We start from the raw sequence: 20,292 nt of genomic DNA on the forward strand, positions 1-20,292 counted from the left end.
TGCATAGCTGCCAAGTTATCCCTTTTTTACAGGGATTTTCCCTTATGCTGAATAGGCTTCCTCGCGAGAAAAGGGAAAACTTGGCAGCTATGGTTGATGGGAGCTGTAGTCCAACAACACCTGGGGAACCAAGGTTGAAAAAGGTTGCTTTATACTTTTGTGTCAGTTGAAACCTGTGTGACCCTGTCCCTGATACATTGTACCCCTTCCAGTGGTAGCCACCCATCATTTGTAGGACACATTACACATTTTCTTTTATAGCACCATCACAAAAAAACATTGCTGAATCTGACAATGTCCAGTTTGAATGATCAAATGCATGCCAGGATTTCTAAAAACGTGTATGCGAAGCTCCTTGAACACTTTAAATGTGCAATTACAAGGACTATTCTATTCTGCTCTTCCTCTAGAAAGCTTGGAGCAGCTCACCCTTAATAGCAAACACATTATTAGGAGGTCAATCAGAAGGGCACCACGTGAAAGCAGAGAAAGTGCACTGGCAAAGTACACTGATAAGGAATTGAGAAGGGAGCAAATCTCAAATGGCACTGACAGACATGTACTTCCATCCTTTATTGTTTTGTCATTGCAGAGGCAGCCTTTTGAATGGTAATCGGCAGTTTGTGTGGCCATCAGTAGGAAATAATAATAATAATAATAATAATAATAATAATAATAATAATAATAATAATACCGTAATAATAATACATTTTTATTTATACCCCGCCCTCCCCAGTCAAAACCAGGCTCAGGGCGGCTAACACCAATAAAATTACAATAAGACATAAAAGAAAAGAAAACAATTAATTAAAATACAGATTAAAATACAATATTAAAATTTAAAATGCAGGTGAGGGGTGTGAAGGAACTGTGAGGGGAAGGGGCAGGGCTGGGTGAGGTGTAAAAGGATGGGGTGAGTTGGCAATGGGGTGCAGGGTAGGCAAGCAACAGGAACAGGGGCATCAGCCCCTAGTTCCCATATAACAGGCATGTCCAACTCCCAAGAGACTGTGATCTACTCCCAGTATTAAAAAAAACCTGGCAGTGATCTACCCATTGTCATTGGAGGGAGGAGAAGCATGGGTGCGGTGGGTGGATTGCCCAGAGTTGTTGAGCTTTCTTGCTTTGGGGGGAAGGGATCACAATCTTCTGGTTGGACACCCCCGCCATATAAAATCAATACAGCTTGTTATTACAAAGAAGAGCTTTGTTGTTAAGATTCATGGTCAGCACACTGAGCCAAAGAACTGCCTGGCTGAAGGTTCTCAGTCTCATTGCTCTCAATCTAAGGAAAGTGAATTCCGAAGGTTAATGGAATGTTGTACTCCTGCTCAAGCAATGGGATCATCTACATGAAAACCTACATCTTAAGGCTTTGGGGAACAAAAGGAGATCTTAAAGTGGTTTTATCTGCATTTTCCAGTAGAACAGAAGTGATTACAAATTTTTAAATTAAGCTATTCCCCTCCTTGAATTATGGTGCTGGAGGAGACTCTTGAGAGTCCCATGGACTGCAAGAAAATCAAACCTCTCCATTCTTAAGGAAATCAGCCCTGAGTGCTCACTGGAAGGACAGATCCTGAAGCTGAGGCTCCAATACTTTGGCCACCTCTTGAGAAGAGAAGAGAAGACTCCCTGGAAAAGACCCTGATGCTAGTAAAGATTGAGGGCACAAGGAGAAGGGGACAACAGAGGACAAGATGGTTGGACAGTGTTCTGGAAGCTACCAACATGAGTTTGACCAAACTGCGGGAGGCAGTGCAAGACAGGAGTGCCTGGCGTGCTCTGGTCCATGGGGTCACAAAGAGTCGGACACAACTAAACAACTAAACAACAACATTCCCCTCCTATTGGAAACAATGGGAGACAAATATGCCAGCTCCAGAGTTTGTGGGGATGTCAGGGGACTGGGAAAACACTGGATCCTTTGAGCCTAAGGCTTCCTCAGGTCCTTCCCCAGAACACTTCCAATCTGCCTTTGGAGAAAGAGATCTGGTCCACTGCCGTGGGTTGTCTTTTATTTGCTGCATGGCATATTGTTTAGCCACCTGCACCACTGAATGATTAAGTGTGGCCTGTGGCGAACATCTGCCTTTTCTTAGTCATGGAGTGGATACAAATTGCACCAGCATCTGTAGCAGAAAAAATATGATAAGCTGTTTAATGCAAACACAGACACAAAAGTGCTACCTAACGATGTTATGATTTTAGCTTAGTTATTACTTTCTCAGTGTGGAACACTTCTTTTTTAGAGGCAGGATCTCAGTTCCAGCCCTGAAATTAAATTTCCTATAGCAACAGACCTACTCACCCACTGTCGTTTGCCTCTTTCCTTTTTTGGCCCATCCTGGCTAACACACTAGAGGAGAATGAAAACAAACAACTCTGAAAACTAAGAGTAAAACTCCCCATCTGCTCTTTGTAGGAAGCTACTGATGCTTCAGATTAAAAGCTCATCCAATGATGTATCTAATAAATAAACTCAGCTCTGTTTTAAATCTAGCCCGTAAGTGCCTGAAACTGTCCCACACATTTGGGATGGGCCTCCTGTTTTAGTCATCATTTGTAAAGCTGTAAGATATAATAAAGCAATGATGAATCTGAGCTAACAATAAACAATGTTTGCATGTGGAGTGGGGAGGGGGAAGAGTCCTGGCTATAAGAAGTTATGGAGGCTTTTCTTTTCTTTCTCCCCCATCCCCCCCCCGGCAAGCTGTCTGATTCTGTCATCCACTGGAGAGCAAGTTGTTACCTCCCACTTTGGACAGGAATGCCTTGGCTTCATTTCGGTATATATCTATTAGGTGCGGAGTGATGAGTCTATCTGACTGTTGATTCACACACAGGCTTTTCCCGGGGTAACATGTGACTGCGATCCCTCTGTGACCAAAAGGATATTTTCCATCAGTGGGAACAGATGTTACTTATTCGGAAGATCTAAATAAAGCATAAGATGTTGCAAAAGAAAGAAAGAAATGCCTCGTGTTCATCTGATGGCCGCTAAAGCAAGAGGCACATGTTGAAAAGCACTTTGGAATTGCTTTAGAAGTTAATAATTAGCACACTTCTGATTTTCATGTGTAAAACAGGGGGTAGGCAACCTGAATGCCTTCCTCTGAGGACTGCATGCAGCCTTGGGTGAATGCTCAGGAACCACACATTTTCATATACTGTATACACACAAACACCATCCTCATCTTCAAATATTCTCCCTGCTGGGGCAGAGATTGGTATAAAGGACATTGAGGTCATCCAGCTTCTGGAAGTGAGATATGAAGGAGACGATGTAGGCGACAACAGCAGCACAGATGCTACTAGCCCAGAGATGGAAAGAAGAAAGAGTCCCTACCAGAGAGGAATGGCAAACTAAGCTATTACCGAATAAGCTATTAGCTACGCCGAAATGTCAAAACTGACCGGAAAGCTCGGACCAAGAAGACAAAAACTTCAAGAGGGAATAGGAAAAAAAATATAATTTATTTGGGACACCACTGTAGGCAGATGAAAACGTTAGCCGGATTTTAATCTCACTTGTAATGTAACAAATACTATGGAAAATATGGATAGATATAAAATATAGATTATGAAATAATATGCAATTGAAAATGTTGACATTAGGACCCATGGAGGGGATGGGGGGAAGTCTCAAGGTGCAGAGAAATCTCTTTATATGGATATAAATTTATATTTGTAAAATCAAATAAAAATGATGAGAGAGAGAGAGAGAGAGAGAGAGAGAGAGAGAGAGAGAGAGAGAGGGAGAGAGAGAGATATGAAGGGGACAGTATAAGCCAAATTTATGCACATATTTTGAAGTGTTGTGTTTTCAGATTGTTTCTAGAAATCTGAATTGACAAGACCTTTACAGCAAAAGATTTTGCTAGTTAACGTAGTTCAAAAGTGTACATGAAATTCCTTACTTCCTTGTCGCATTGCCATTACCTGCTTTTTCTGTCTAATCCATAATTCCTCAGATGCTGGAGTTCCCTTGCTTTTCCCTTGCACAACCTACCCTTCCCCTGCATCACACTAAGAACACAAAGCCCCTCCTGTCCCTTGGCCCTGGGTGAAGTTTTCATTACTGTACATACAGTATAAATTCACCTTTCACTTCCTGCACAGGGCTGTGCTATTTCTCAGTGTTCTAGTGCTAATGCCTGGTTCACATGATCACTTTGAGAAGTAGCTGCTGCTTAAACAGGAAACCATTCAGGTGTCATTTCACATGGGAGGCCAGATTTACGTGATGTCTCCCCAATAAAATTGATTTCAAGCATGTGAGCCCAACCCACTGAATATATATATATTCCCTTAAAGTTTCAACTTATGTGATTCTGAGATTTTTTAATGCCTTTTCTTAATGTATACACACTTCTGAAGAAACAGCTGAAAATTGTGACTGTTCCGTGGTGATTTTTTTTCTTTATCTTTTTTCTTTTATGGGATATTATTGTTAAGAATGTATTCTGGACTTTTTGATGCTGCACAAACATATTCAAACATTGAGAAATACATCATAAGTGTTATGATGTTAATTTTTTCTGTAACCTCTTTGGAACAGAAAACGTATCTACACTACAGAGACGTCTTAGCTTTTATTTTAACCCTAAAACAATGGATTTGAACAGATGTGAACCAGGGAGGAAATTTGTTCTCTTGGGCCTAATCTGAAACCTCAGAAATCAAGGAGCATATCTTTGCTGAGGATATGTTTGCAAAATATTGTGGATTTCTTTTACTTTTTCATTTTTTTCGGCTATTCCTTAGCTGATATTCCATCTTGAAGACTCTGGCTAAATGCAGACTTTATGACTTTATCTGTTTTTTCTGTCTAGTCCAGGTTTTTGCTCACTATTTTGTGGCATTCTTGTTGGTCCTAATAAAAGTTTTGCCAAACTACGGATTTTGGAATTCGTTTTTGTTACAGACCAGCCGAGCTTCCTAAGCCTTTTATTCTGATGCTGTTACCCTTCAGCTCACCAGAAGAGGCAATATTTACTTGATAGTTTAATGGGTTTTTAGTCAGTTTAATGGAGAATAACTAGGATGTAATGTGACTCAGCTCATTTGGGTCCAATCTGGGAATACAGTTTACAAAGGAATGTGGGAAGCTGCCTTCTCCTAATCAGACCACCAATTGTTCCATCTAGCTCAGTAACAACTTGCAGCAGCTATCCAGGTTTTCTGGCAGGATTCTCTTCCAGACCTACTGAAGATGTCAGGAACTGAATCTTGGACATTCCACATGCAATGCAAATGCTGTAGCACTGAGCTATGGCCCTTCCCCATTTATAGTATGCATTGAATGCCAGGATCCAACCTTAGAATGCAAGTGATGGCTGTAGCCCTTTTTCTGATGCTCATTTGCACTCTTCAAGCATTTTCCCAATTGTGACTACCACAGTGTGAGGGGAGGAAGGCGACATGCTCCCTGGCCCCTCCCTCATGTCACTATCACTGCTTTCACACCCTGTTTAGGGCTAAACATCTGCAACATGGGGACTGTTCTTCTTTTGAAGGTTCCCCCATGTGATTTAGAATCTTGGAAGATCGGTTTTCTAAACTGCATTGGGTCAGGGGCAGAGCTAGTGCTCTGGTTCCCTCTCTCCATCTTCATATGAGGGATTAACATCCCTGCAGAGGATTCTTTTGCTACCAAAGAACATGTGGAAAGAGGTGGCTGGAGTTATGCATGCTGGCCTGCCTTCAAATATTATTTTGCATAGACCCTACCTATTCAAACTGAAGCACGCACTGGGAACACTCAGTTTTCTAGGATACTAGCAATGGGAACACTCAGTTTTCTAAGATAACCAAATAGAGCTTATTGGAGCCTACACACATACATATGTATACACTTAGATTCTGTTCAAACTGTGGACTTGAATGTCTGGCGATCACCTTTGCTAATGTCTCTTAACATGTGCAGAGGACTTCATGAGCAACCATGTCCAACCCTTACTTATTTGGAAGGGAGAGTCCTCGTCAGAGGCTAGAGTTTCTATGCAGCGCTGAGTTCCAACATCCCTTTTTAAAAAGCTAACTTCTGCAAACAACTTATGTTTGCAAGCTACACAATGTGTGAGTTTTCTCAAAGGGCAATAAAATCTTAACAGACACAAGGGACAATGCTCTTCAAAGTCTGCTATAATTACACTTTCGGTTTGGTAATTCACCAAAGCATTTGTTTATATCTTGCTAATATTGGAACCAAAGTGTGTTGTTTATTGACATAATGAAAGCTATGTCAAATATAGACCAGCCCACAGGAATTTACTGGAATTCTGGAAACATTCAATCTAATTCAGCTTTTTGGTTATATATGTATTAAGGCATTCTCCCCAGAGTAAAAACGAATGTCTCTGATGTAATACCCTCTTCCAAAAGTTAGAAAGTCTGTCATCTTTCTCAATATACTCACTTCATTAAATAGTTTACAACTTGCGAGGGGATCACAAAGTTTGCAGAACAAAATGACTGTCCTGACAGATTCAGACAATAAAATGACCAGATTGCAGCCTGAACGCTTTCTCAGAGACTGTTGCTGCAGCACATACTAAATACAAATATTGAAACACCTGCATGATGTCCATAATACTTTTAGCAGATGTTAATCCCCTCTGCATGTAACCAGTGGATTTAGATCACATCACTGCACCTTACCCCCTTCAGCCCTGCCTGGAAAACGGCCAGCTATCTGAATACATTCCAAGCAGAGCAAGGCTTGTCCCTTGCATTTGCAGTTTCATTGTCAAGTCTGGAAGCATTTGTACACGAGTTTGCAAGCATATCTATTTATCCATCAGGCAGACCTCACTGTTTAGCCATTTGTGTGTCACTTCACAGTACAGTACAAGGCTATTTGTTCCTTTCTTAGGGGTGATTAGTGTGTGCTTATACTTTGGTGAGGTGGGGCAGCATCAAATGATGAACTGTTTGTGTGAATGAGATGTTGCAGATCAAATGCCAGAGGCAAATTTTCACAGAACCTGACATATCACCATACTCTTACATGAAAAGCTTTGCTTTACCTTAGAAGCAAGATACTGATTTATATTCCTGTCATTCATTTGTAGTCCCCAACTAGGGGGTGAGCACTTTTTAAAACACACACACACACACACATACATACAATTAAGAGGATGCAAGTGAGGGGAGTCAAACCTTTCCCCCCTTTCCAACTCTACCTCTTTGTACTCTGTTGCTTAAAGAAAATTTCTTCCAGCCCAATAAGAGAAGTGAGCTGGGCTAGACAGAAAATTTCTTAAAGCATCAGATCACAGCAAAGGAGGAAGAGGCGAGAGAGGGTTTAGTTCCCCTCACCCTTATAGTCCATTTCATGTTAAAAACAGACCCACCTGTTAATCTAATATGACTAAGGATGCAGTTATAAAATGAGATCTTAATAGGACATTTATTTTTGATAACAATTCAATTAAAATAAAGGGTTTTCGTTGTTGTTTTTAAAGACCCCTACACACTTACTTACTTCTTTTCCCTGCTTTGTAGGGGAACAGGGCAGAATCCTAAATAAAACACATATGACTGCCTCCAACCATATAACTAGAGTTTGGTCCTTACTCATATTTATCTTCTTCTTCTTCTTTGGTGATCACTCGTAGCCAAGTAAGATTGTCTTCCATAAACACGGTTTTAAAAATGAGTCCGTAAGTGACTGTGGAGGCCAATTCTGGATCCACATGTCCTTCCACAGTGGGGACATTGGTTTCTGGGCGGGAGTTGATCACGGTGGGGATTTGCCAAGCATGCCTTCCTCTTAGCACATTTCTCCCTTGTGTCCTGAGTTCGAGTGTCTTCAAAGCCCATGACACCTTTGGTAAAGGCTGTTCTTCAACTGGAGTGCTCGCTGGGTTTCCCAGTTGTCAGTGTTTATACTACATTTTTTTAGATTTGCATTGAGACTGTCTTTAAACCTCTTTTGTTGACCACCAGCATTACGCTTTCCATTTTTAAGTTTGGAATAGAGTAGTTGCTTTGGAAGACGATTATCAGGCATCCACACAACATGACCAGTCCAACGAACTTGATGTTGAAGAAACATTGCTTCAACACTGGTGATCTTTGCTTCTTCCAGTACTCTGATGTTAGTTCGCCTGTCTTCCCAAGTAATGTGTAAAAATTTTCGGAGACACCATTGATGGAATCTTTCGAGGAGTTGGAGATAGCGTTTATAAGTGGTCCATGTTTCACAAGCATATAGTAAGGTTGGTAGTACAATAGCTTTGTAAACAAGCATTTTGGTTTCCCTGCAAATGTCCCGGTCCTCAAACACTCTGCACTTCAATCGGGAGAAAGCCGCACTTGCAGAGTTCAGGCAATGCTGGATTTCGGCATCATTGTTGACCCTTGTGGAAAGATAACTGCCTAGGTAGGAGAAGTGATCAAAATTTCCAACATTACACCATTGAGTTGGATGTGTGGCGATGCAGAGGGGTTATTTTGTACTTGTTGGTGCAGCACTTTGGGGTTTTTTAGATGTTGAGTGATAGGCCAAGCTTTTTGTATGTTGCAACGTTGCAAAGATATTTAGTATGGTCCTTACTCATATTTATATGCCATGCTAACCCTTCAACACAGAGCACAATGAACATTCTTCAAAGATTGCTTGAGAAGATGAATAGGTAGCTAAAATAAGCCTATGCTTATTTGTAGTCATTAAATGTCAACTTCAAGTTTTTGGTTTTGTTTCTTTTTTTGTTAAAAACTGTCTTTTATCCCTGTAAAGATGGTCAGGCTTGAACTTTGGCAGACCTTCAGGAGACGGAAATATCAGAACTAGAGAGCTGTTGCCAAAGATGCTTCTCTCTTTGAGCTTTCGTCTTCCAGGGGAGCAGCTTATTAGGCTTTAGCAGTGAGGTCACAGGTCCTTCACCGGGGCTTTGGGGTTTTGTATGTTCCCTGCACATTTTGAGCAGTGGCCAGGTACAAAATCTGTATATCAGCCTTCAGTATTGTAACTGGAGAATATCCTCTAGTAGATCAAAAAAATTATTATGATAGAAAGACACATTTGCACATTAGTGACTAACCCTGTTTACTGTGCCCTAGGGAAACACATGCTAAAATAAACCAATCCTATACACACTTACCTGGGAATGAGCCACATTGAAATTAGTGGGACTTACTTCTGAGTAGACATGTATAGGATTTATTTATTTATAATCCTAGGCATGTCTTGTCAGAAGTAAGCTTTGTTGATTTCACTACATTGCTCCAAAGTAAATAGGATTGCAGCAATCCTACACACCAGGGAAACCAGATACTGTTGGACTCTCATCAACCTCTCACAGAAAAATCAATAATTTTATTATTATTATTTATTAAATTTGTATACCACCCTATACCTGCAGGTCTCAGGGCAGTTCTGAAGATAATGATCAGGATAATGGAGTTGTAGTCTACGTCTAGAAGGCCATATGTTCCCTGTCCCTGCTGTATACTTACCTGGCGGAAGGTCCCATGTAATTCAATGGGACTTACTTCTGAGTGGATGTGCATTGCACATCAACCACATTTTCCCCCATTTATCAGTGGGTAACATCAAAGTCCAGGGAGATGTTGCTCTTTGCTTGTCTCCTCAACATATACACACACTACAATCACTAATGAATTCACACATGGCAGATAATAGTAAAGCTCTTGCAACAGTATCATGTAAAGAACTATCATATGACTTATAGCTTGGATTTTGCAAGTAACCTCAAAGGATACTGAATGGTCCTCATCTCCCTTTTAGGCTGCATTATTGCAGCCCATGCATGTGATGCCTTCCTTGTGTTAATCTACAAGTAAGCAATCGATGCCAGACTTTCCATGTTATGGGTTCCCTCCCTAAGCTGTCCTGCTGCCAAAAGAGATAGCAGCAGAGCTTTCAGATTAGTGGGGGAAAGCCCAACATTACATCAGGCAACATTAAAAATGATAAGTAAACAACAACAGTAGATGGTGCCTGAAAACATCCCAGGTTGTGTACATACCATATATTTACGGTACACCCCCCAAAAAAAGTCTTGGGAACTGTGGTTTGTTAAGGGTGCTGAGAATCATAACTTTGTGATTAATTAACTACAACTCCCTTGTTTCTTCGGGAGGGAAAGGTTCTCTTAAGGAAGAAGGGGAAAGGTGCCATCAAAGGCTCAACCTTACATATAAAACCACCACTTGTTTCTCTCAGACATTCCCTTTTTATGCAACCGCCCCCAAATCCATTCTGTCATAGCTCCCTCTGGTGTGTCCCTAATGCCCCCAGTTTTCAAACTGATTGCCCCCCAAAAGTAGTGATGGTAACGTGATTTCTATTTTCCCATCAGGTCATGTCCCTTTGGGAGAACTGCTGCACCAGAAGTTACTATGCCTACAATTTGCATCCAATGCTGGCATGGAGGGAAAGACTTCAGAAGTTATCTGCTCAAGTAAAAACCCTGAAATTTGATAGGATTAATCCAGTCTCCAGGAGATAATTTGCCTGCAAATTTTATCCACTTATGTACAAAGGCAAAAAAGTCATAGCCATTTTCATGTTCCCTATTATGGTTCCCTATCTGTACCAGGTATCCACAGTGGCAAGCAGACCAATGGTTGCAACACCATACATTACTCAGAGTGAGCAACTTGGTTCAACAAAAGCCAGAGGTGAACTGAAGCTTTATGGGTCTCTTCCTCTGGCCCACCTTCTCCAAGCTCCACCCCTTGGCCTAAAGCCTCTGAGCTTTAGGCTAAGACACTATGCTTTGAACATATGATAAACTATGAATTTAAACTTGTTTCTAATCAGTTTAACTGCCCATGTCTCCCAACCAAAGATCCCTGAGCATTATAGCGCTTTAATGCAGTGGTCCTCAACCTTGGGCCTCCAGATGTTTTTGGCCTACAACTCCCATGATCCCTAGCTAGCAGGACCAGTGGTCAGGGATGATGGGAACTGTAGTCTCAAAACATCTGGAGGCCCAAGGTTGAGGACCACTGCTTTAATGGATTTGGGACCTCTAACCAAGATTTTTAGTGCTCTCATCAAACTAAGATCCTTAGGGAAGGGAAGCCATGACCATCAAACTAGATATAACCTGGCTTAATATTGCAGTGTTGATTAATTCTATTCGTGATCCATCCAGCAGCAAAACAATAGTTTCTTTTTTATAGTTGATTTCTTCCTTGGCACAGAGCTCAGGCAAGATTGGGCATGATCAAGGTGGTATGGCTAAAGGCCCCATGGCATAGGAAAAGAGGAATGTGGGAACTAGATTTCCTTAGATTTCCTCTCCTCCCATACCAGCTTGTTTACTCCCTGGATTTGCTGGGGACACTCCTTCTCATCCCAGTGATAACAGAGGCATGACTAGCTGGAATGTGAGAGGACTTTTCTCTGGCTGCACCTAGATTGGGCAGTTTCAGACTGTCATTATTTTGGTGTGGGATTCAATTACATACCACCAAATTCGGGTTCATTGGGAGGTCTTGCACAACAAACCTGCTTTCCCCAAAAAACTGGACTTTCGTGATAAAAAAGTGACAAAAAATGCCCTAGAAATTGTAGGGTAACACTTGCTTTGATGCAAGCATTTGATCTCCTAAATTAAGGTGTTCCAGTGGAATGGCTCCTTGCTCTTTTAAAGCAGTTTTTATCTGCTGGGCCTGTCTGCATTTTGTTGTGTTTTCTTATATTTGTCCTTATTTTGTAGCTTTTAAATTGTTGTTAGTGGATCTGAGCAATATGACTACAATGCAAGGGCAGGATAAAGATGGTCTTCAGTATATTGGGGGCAGGGGGGATAGATGTGGGAATTACATGGCGAAGCAAAATTGTCCATAGACAATACACGAGTCCTCAAAGTTCAAGGAAAATATTCTACATTGCCAGTACAGTTCAGCTGGTATTTCTCGTAATTTCTAATCTTGCTCTTTCTTTTCAAATCCGTTTTAACATGCACCAAAACCAGGCATGGTAGAACTACTTGCCCATTGGATAGACATGAAAGGTTTGGCTAACAAGCTTTACTGCAAAAGTGTATATGTCAAGTCCTGCTGATGAGAAATTTGACATTTGTTTTTTTTAAAGCCCCACCACCAGCACAAGTGATCTGGAGGTTCCTTCTCTGGTATTCCATCATGCAACCTTCTTTAGCTCTCAGATATGTGGGCCAATCCTTTAAGGGTTTAAGTGTTCTGCATTTTAGCTCCTGGAATGTAGTTTATAGAATATTAGTGAATAACAGGGGCAGCTTTGTCAAGCTACTATAATCTATGGTAGACTTTTGGGTTTCCCACCCCACAGGCATCTGGTTGGCAACTGTGAAAGCAGGATGCTGGAAATTGTGGGCCATTGGCCTGATCCAAGAGACTCTCATTATGTTCTTCTGTTCCGTTGACTTTCCTGTGATATACATCCTAGCTAAGTCATGTTGTATCTTTCAGTTGCTTGTTTCTAAGATACTTGTATGAAAAAGCAAGGGTCCATGGATTATAATATCCATGCCTGTAGTCTTCAAAGAGGTTTTCTACAGCAACTTTTGATGAGCCTCCCGAAAAAGCAAAACAAAACACTGTTTTTTAATTGGAGGATCTAATAGGACAGTGATGGGGAACCTGTGACCTCCAGACAACATTTGTACTCTAACTCTCATTAGCCTCAGACCCAGTATGCCAAATGGTCAGGGATTATAGGAGCTGTAGTCCAACAACATCTGGGGGGCTACAGGTTCCCCAGTCTGTATTAGGACTTCTGATGGGACAGGTTTACTTCTATACACAAATGTGCATACAGCATAACTGTCATTGCTTTGTCTGCCTTTCTCCTCTCCCTATGATTTTTATGTGAACTGTAAAATGTGTCCAGACATTGGGTGGAATTCAATGTAGCACTAAGGAGATCATTCCTCCCGTACAATGAGTTCTGCTTGCCCAAGAGAACAATCTCCCCTTTCCTTCCTCTGTGTGATGTCCTGGATTTCTCTTGACTCTCCAGAGTGATTTGGGGGAGGCACGAATGGGGAGAGGAAGAAATGTCATTGCAGGAGTCTTTGTGCTCTGCCTTCTGCTAGCAAAAAGGATTGTTTGAATACATCCCAATGTATCTGATGCAAGCAAGTTCCTCCAATGCCTTTAAAAATGAATCAAATCAAATGGGAAAATGAAATTAAAGATATTTCATTTGGTTTTTTCCCCTATTCATTATTTCCCCATTCATTTTTAATACAAATACACAGGGTGCATTCATATTTATTCATTTTAAAAGGACAAAGAGCTTGAATTGTAGAAGAACACAATGCAATACTTTTCACACTGAGCAGATGCAAACACTAAAGCACAAGTCCAGCAGCAGTAGCTATGGTATAAACCTTTTACAATGAATAGAAATACAGTGGTACCTCGCTTTACAAACACAATTGGTTCTGGAAGTCTGTACTTAAACTGAAGTGTACTTAACCTGAAGTGAACTTTCCTATTGAAAGTAATGGAAAGTGGATGAATCTGTTCCAGACGGGTCCGCCGAGTACTTAAACTGAAAATACTCAAACCGAGGCGTACTTAAACCGAGGTATGACTGTATTATTTTCAGAATTAACCCATTTCCCTCCAATAATTTTCCTTCTACTCAATGGCAATGCAAATTATTCTCTTTTTCAGGTAATACCGGTATGCTTGCACATACAGAAGGGAGTCTTTTGCACAGTGTGAATTATATGGATGTAAAGTTGTAGCAAATATTTCCAATCACCTTTCAAACACATAGAAAAAAATTAGTCATTCTTTGTATGTGTAGCCTGCATAAATACATAAATCAGAGGACAGTATGAAGCATAATGTCAAAGATACTTTTTGACACTTCATCCATTAGGTAAATGCTGCCGATAAACAGTTGTGATTAAGTTATGGTTTGAAACGTGGGTCCCAAGTGGTCTGTGGTTCCTGGGGTGTTTTTATACAGCTTCTGTCACTATTGATTTGCAGTGCATGCCCAGACACCTGCGGTCATTACCAATGCTACTGTTACTTTATGCACTCTCACTGACTATAACATACAAATGCTACCAATCCATCTACGTCACTGAGAAATGTACCATTTGGTTGTCATCACATACATTGCCCATGACCTTCCACTTCAAAATCCAACAGGACAAAACTTGGGGGAATAGAAGCATCTTAGCTTTGAATGCACTTGTCTTCTACAAGGTCTTTAGGTTAGGTTAGAATGAATGACCTTCATCATTCATGAAAAAATAAGCACTTAAATTGAAATTACACCATTTCAGTGTACACTGAGCAAGGAATGAATCTCCATTTACTCTTCTGATTTCAGCTCCATAACAACCCCCCCCCCATTTGTGGATTCCTCCCACCCCAGACACACAGAAACAGACCTATCTATTGCTGTGCCTTCTGGAATGCAGATTTTCACATGGGATCTCATGGCACAGGGGAAGAAACAAATACCATGCTTTGCATGATCATCTAGTTTTCCCAGGCTAGCTCTCTGCATCCAGTTTTAGATATATGTTGTAGGAGAAAAGGTGCTTTTTTCTCATTACATAACTATAAATGATAAATAATTTCTCAGATTCCCCTTGACCCTCCAACAGTTCTTTTAAATTTTTCTCCTTAAAAAATCCTCTTGGACATCTGTAGAATTTCAGTCACCCCCTGGAAAATATTCAGCAATACGCCACCTGCCCAACTCTACCTCAAGTTCACTGTCCAAAAACATTGTGGATAATTTGGGGCTGTCCTTTTTGCTCAGCCCCAACTTTTATGCATTTAATTGTGACCTACTTCCAAATTCTAGGGCTGTGTGAAATGGCTAAATCCTAGCAGGAAATATAATTGCTTTCTAGATTCAGCTGCCCACATTGCCTTTGGAGGCTGAAGGCAGAGAGTATAAGAACCAAGCAGTATCTAATTCAGTCTACTCAAAGACAAATTGTACTTCTATAGCTGTAATTCTTTGGAGTAAGTCCCGCTGAACTCAGTGGGACATCTTGTGGATAAGCATGGATAGGAAAAGCTGCAAGGCTATTAGCACATTTTCTTGAAGTCAGGAACCAATGGAAATTATTTTCTAACAATATGCTTAGGATCAGAATGTACCGAGCCATTTTGGTGGCAAATTCCATCCATTCAATAACATGAAGCTCAGGATCAGATCTCCCCAGGGTCCCTTACGATCGTGTTTAAAACATTTCAAGGATTGTCCTGCTATATAAAGAGTTGTCAGAACTGAAAAGAGCATGCATTTAAGAATATTTAAAATGTAGTAAAGATAAAATCGTAAACATGAAACATCTGCACAGAGCGTTAAAAAGCCAGTCTGTTTATTGGGCACACTAATTTACCCTTTAAAGGTCACATTCAGTCTTTACAGTGTGAAGTGGCAGGTTTCTCGAAATGTTCTTAATCACATTGGTGACTGTGTGAGAGCCCGTTTGATTAAAGCTGTACAAACATATCATTGTGTGTTTGAGCTGCAACTACCGTATATATTTCCAGTGCAAACATACTGCATTGATTTTAGTGGCTTTTAAGCCTTCAGTGAAGGAGCAAGGCTCCCTGACAAATACATCTCTAGGCTAAACAGTACGAATGAAGAATGTGTAGGCAAAACTCCTTCAGAACAATATTTCAAAGAAGGACCACATGATTCAGTAGATTTACTATTTGCTATTCTTTCGGTTCAGTCCTTTAACACTCCTCCACAGAAATTTTACAATAGTATGCACTGTTTCATGAACAGGAAAGTAAAATGGTCCTAAATAGATCATAAATATACCTCTTAACATTTTCTAGAATTGTATCATTTGGACGATATCACCTTTTCATTTTTCCTTTGGTGATTTAGAATACTTGGTTTCATTAGCAGTCCAATCCAGAAATGGGTTACACAGCCCTGATTCTTGTGGTTAAGCCATCAATTCCCCATTGGAACAGTCTGCTGGCTGCTGGCTTTGACTGCTTGTCCATGGGCATCACCATACGTATTTTCCATGGGTGCATTCTGCAACATGTTGTTGATGCAATAATCGTGCATTAGTGGTAGTTTTTTTCTGGACTGCCCACACATCATCCCACTATGCTGAATAAACTATGGAACTCACTCCCACACCAACTTAAAGGTAAAGGTAAAGGGACCCCTGACCATTAGGTCCAGTCGTGACCGACTCTGGGGTTGCGCGCTCATCTCGCATTATTGGCCGAGGGAGCTGGCGTATAGCTTCCAGGTCATGTGGCCAGCATGACAAAGCCGCTTCTGACAAACCAGAGCAGCACATGCCGTTTACCTTCCCGCTGTAGCGGTTCCTATTTATCTACTTGCATTTTGACGTGCTTTCAAACTGCTAGGTTGGCAGGAGCTGGGACCAAGCAACGGGAGCTCACCCCGTCACAGGGATTCGAACCACTGACCTTCTGATCAGCAAGCCCTAGGCTCAGTGGTTTAACCACAGCGCCACCTGGGTCCCTGCCCACACCAACGTAGATGGCTTTAAAGGAGCATTAGGCAAATTCATGGAGGAGAAAGATGCCAACTGCTAATCGCAGGCAGTAATGCTTCTGAATACCAGTTGCTGGAAACTGCTGGAGGGCAAAGTGCTATTCTGCTCAAGTCCTGATTGCAGGTTTCCCAGAGGCATCTCTCTGGTTGGCTGCTGTGAGAACAGGATGCTAGACTAGATGGGCCATTGACCTGATCCAACAGGCTCTTCTTAAGTTCTTATTAGCTCTTCTGCAATGCTTTCCCCATGTTATTGCCCAATTGCAATCTGGAGGGACACTCTTGCACTACAGCACAACAAAAATGGGCCAAACAAACACAATTCGGAACGTCTGAGGTTCAAAAGGGTACAGAAATTCAGCAGAAGTTGTGGGATGCACTGACTAGAAACAGAACAAGATTGTAGCATCTGTATCCAGAAAGGGTGTTCACTTCCAAGCTACAGTGACTTCTTTCTTATGGATACCGAACACACACACACACACATGCGCGTGCGCACAACCTTCACCTTGTAAGCCACAGTCTTAGAATTGACTTCATTACATTAAATGATGGCAGCAGCTTTTGTGCAACTCTCAAACTCCAATGGCCTTTGTAGCCCAGTCATTAACATGCACAATAGAGTAGTCCTCCACTGCTTTATTCTGAAATAGCACTCCAAAATGAGGAAGGGCCGTAGCTCAGTGGCAGAGCATCTGTTTTGCATGCAGAAGGTCCCAGGTTCAATCCCTGGCAATCTCCAACTAGGTCTGGCAGAGTCCCCAGTCCAAAAGGCTCTGCCAGTCAGTGTAGATATTATTCAGCTCAATGGACCAATGGTTTGACTCGGTACAAGACAGCATCCTGTGTTCCATTTAGTTTAATTGACCAACTCTGTGGTGAATAGTGTAAGACTTGCAGCCAAAGAGGGAGAACAGCTTAAAGTCAAACATGTGGTCCTCTCATAAAAATAATATAGTGTTTGGGAAATGGGTTGAGTAAAAAAAAAAACCAAAATTTACTTTTAAAGGGTTGGTCCTATGCTGCCCCACCGATCCCCAGGAAAAATTGGCTTAAGCTTTAAAGAGAGTCATATAGATCCACAACACTGTACTGTAATTTACAATGTTTATACTCACTGAGACGTAAGAAGCAGAACTTAAACAGCAATTTATACTAATTTATATTAATGCCAAGTAGCAGCCAACACTTTGGGCATTAGCCAAATGGCAACATTTACATATTCCTGACACTTTAAAAAATACTTCTTTGTGTTCAAGAAAACTTTGAGAAACTTTCTGCTGTTTAGTTCTTAACGCCATCTGGGCACTTTGAGACTAAAAAGAAAAGGAATGTAAAAATGTGTTGTCTCTCCGTGCTCAATTACTTTCTTTTAGATGGGATGGTGAAAGTTCCAAGCCAAAGGACTGAAAGAAATACACTCCCTTGAACCATAGTTTTTTTTTAAAATCCCAGGAGGGATCTTGTGACCTGGCATCTTAAAGGACAGACAACTTAAAACTTGTCTGCCATTAAAATGCAGACAAATCCATAGATTAAAGGACAGAGATAGGAGGAGGGGAAGGAAGCTAAGGCAACATACAGCCCTTAGATGCATCTTTTATTTGAGAGCCACCACTTGGGTGGCATGACCTTGGGTGGCAAGGTCATGATTCAGACACAGGAAACTGCTCCATACTTGCTCACCTGTATGGCAATGTTTTCTTTTTGGTGGCCACGCTCAAATGGCCACTCTCAACAGGAAACAGGAAGTACTGGTCAAACTGCATGGATACTTTGTATTAACCACCCTGGAAGTAAACATTTAAACTATTTCATTCTCTCCTGTTAGAAAGCCTTCAAATGTATGAAGGTCTAATTTGATACTTGCCTCCATGGAGAAGATATAGAGGCCTATGGAAGGGCTGGGTGACTACTTAAAACAACCTCAAGGTCAACAATTGATTCTACTGCCTGAAGTATGTGCCTTCTGAAGTATGTTTATAACTACGTAGGATATTTTTGCATGTGCCCATAACTCCATTCAGTTGAATTTCTCCAACATTTCTCTGATGGAAATAGGGGCATCCTATTTAATATTATTATTATTATTATTTTATTTTCACTCCACACATTTGACTGGATTTCCCCAGCCACTCTGGGCAGCTTCCAACATATATAAAAATATAATAAAACATTAACCATTCAAAATTTCCTAATAGAGGGCTGCCTTCAGATGTCTTCTAAAGGTTGTATAGTTACTTATCTCTTTGGTCACATAACTGTACCGTCCAACATTACTCCAAAGAAAAATAGGGATATCCTAAAACTGGGACATTCTGGGATCAAATCAGAATCCATGACATCTTCTGTAAATCTGGAACTGTCCCTGGAAAATAGGGACACTTGGAGGGTACCGGTATGTCCTAGCCTAAGTGTCAGGTCCATCAGTCACTTCATAAAGCTCTATCTAGAGGAACTGCTTTTCGGGGGGAGTTACAGGAAGGCTCAGAGTTAGAAGACACAGTGCCGGAGAGAATTGGCCATTAGAATCTCTTCTGTCCCCTTCATTGCTGTCTCCAAATTCAAGGAGAGGCTTAAAGAACAGGAGCAGCAGTGAGGAATCTCCAGCACCTGGGGTTAATCAGGTCCACACTTTTGTTCAAACTATGCAGACCTGCCCTACAGGAAAAAAAGACATGGCTGAGCTAAAGGGGGTGACTGATCAGCTGATTGGTAGCACCTGCAAAGCCCTGTGCAGATAATTATGCAAGTGCTGACATTCAGCTGATTGAGGGCAACCAATAGACCATCTAGTCCAGCATCCTGTCCTCATAGATGCCAACTTGATGCCCATGGAAACCCTCAAACACAACCGAAGCGCAAGAGCACTCAGCCTTTCTGTGAATTACAGCAACTGCAAATTTGCCTCTCTGCAAATCAATCTGGATGAACAATAAATAAGTCATCTGGAAGTGACCAATGAAAAGCTTTATATAAAGAAAAGAAGAGATGAGGTTGTAAATATCTGAATGACAATTCCAAGTCTACTTGAGAGAAAAGGCCACGTTTGATCAGGTGGCATCAGTGAAAACCACTGCCAGCCACTTTTACAGCGAGAAAGCCCAGCTGTAGATAAATCTGCTGGTAAAAGCAAACTTAGGAACAATCTGTTTATGAATGATGAACAAATAACTTGGATGCAACAGGTTACTGATGCTTGAAGCCAGCCAAAAGACTTCGGCAAAAGGCAAAGGCTGTAACAATAAAGGTTTCCAGACATATAGCAGAGTTATGGGCCCCTGTTTAAAACTATAACTTCCACTATCAATTAGCCCTGTTCATGTGTGCTATCAAAGCTGGGGCATAGACCAAAGTGGAACGAGAATGGCATTTCCATTTTACTAGTGTTATATATTCAATTAAACATTGTTGCAGCTATTTACATAGCTGAATGGCACTGCGTTTACACCGCACAATCTCAGGTTATTTCTGTGTAAATATTTCTCTAAACTCCAACGTAAGTTCAAATTAGTCACGAAAGAGCTACTAAAATAAAATAAACCTCAGTTTAAGGTTGGTCACAAATTATGCTTCAGCTTAAGCAGCGGAGATACCAAAGTGCAGGGGGAACAACACCCAGCCTTAGATGAAGTTGGACAAAGTTGGTAAAAACCACCTGGCAGCCAATCTAATGTGATAATAAATAGCTCTCCTGTGTGGAACAAACTCTGCAACTTTATGGCAACTGTAACGTACATGAAATTGAGAGTATGGTACACAGCAAAGGGAGGTAAGACAGTACAGTATTT

Source organism: Zootoca vivipara, chromosome Z1 (assembly GCF_965207765.1).
Source record: "Zootoca vivipara chromosome Z1, rZooViv2.hap1.1, whole genome shotgun sequence".
Lineage (NCBI taxonomy): Eukaryota > Metazoa > Chordata > Lepidosauria > Squamata > Lacertidae > Zootoca > Zootoca vivipara.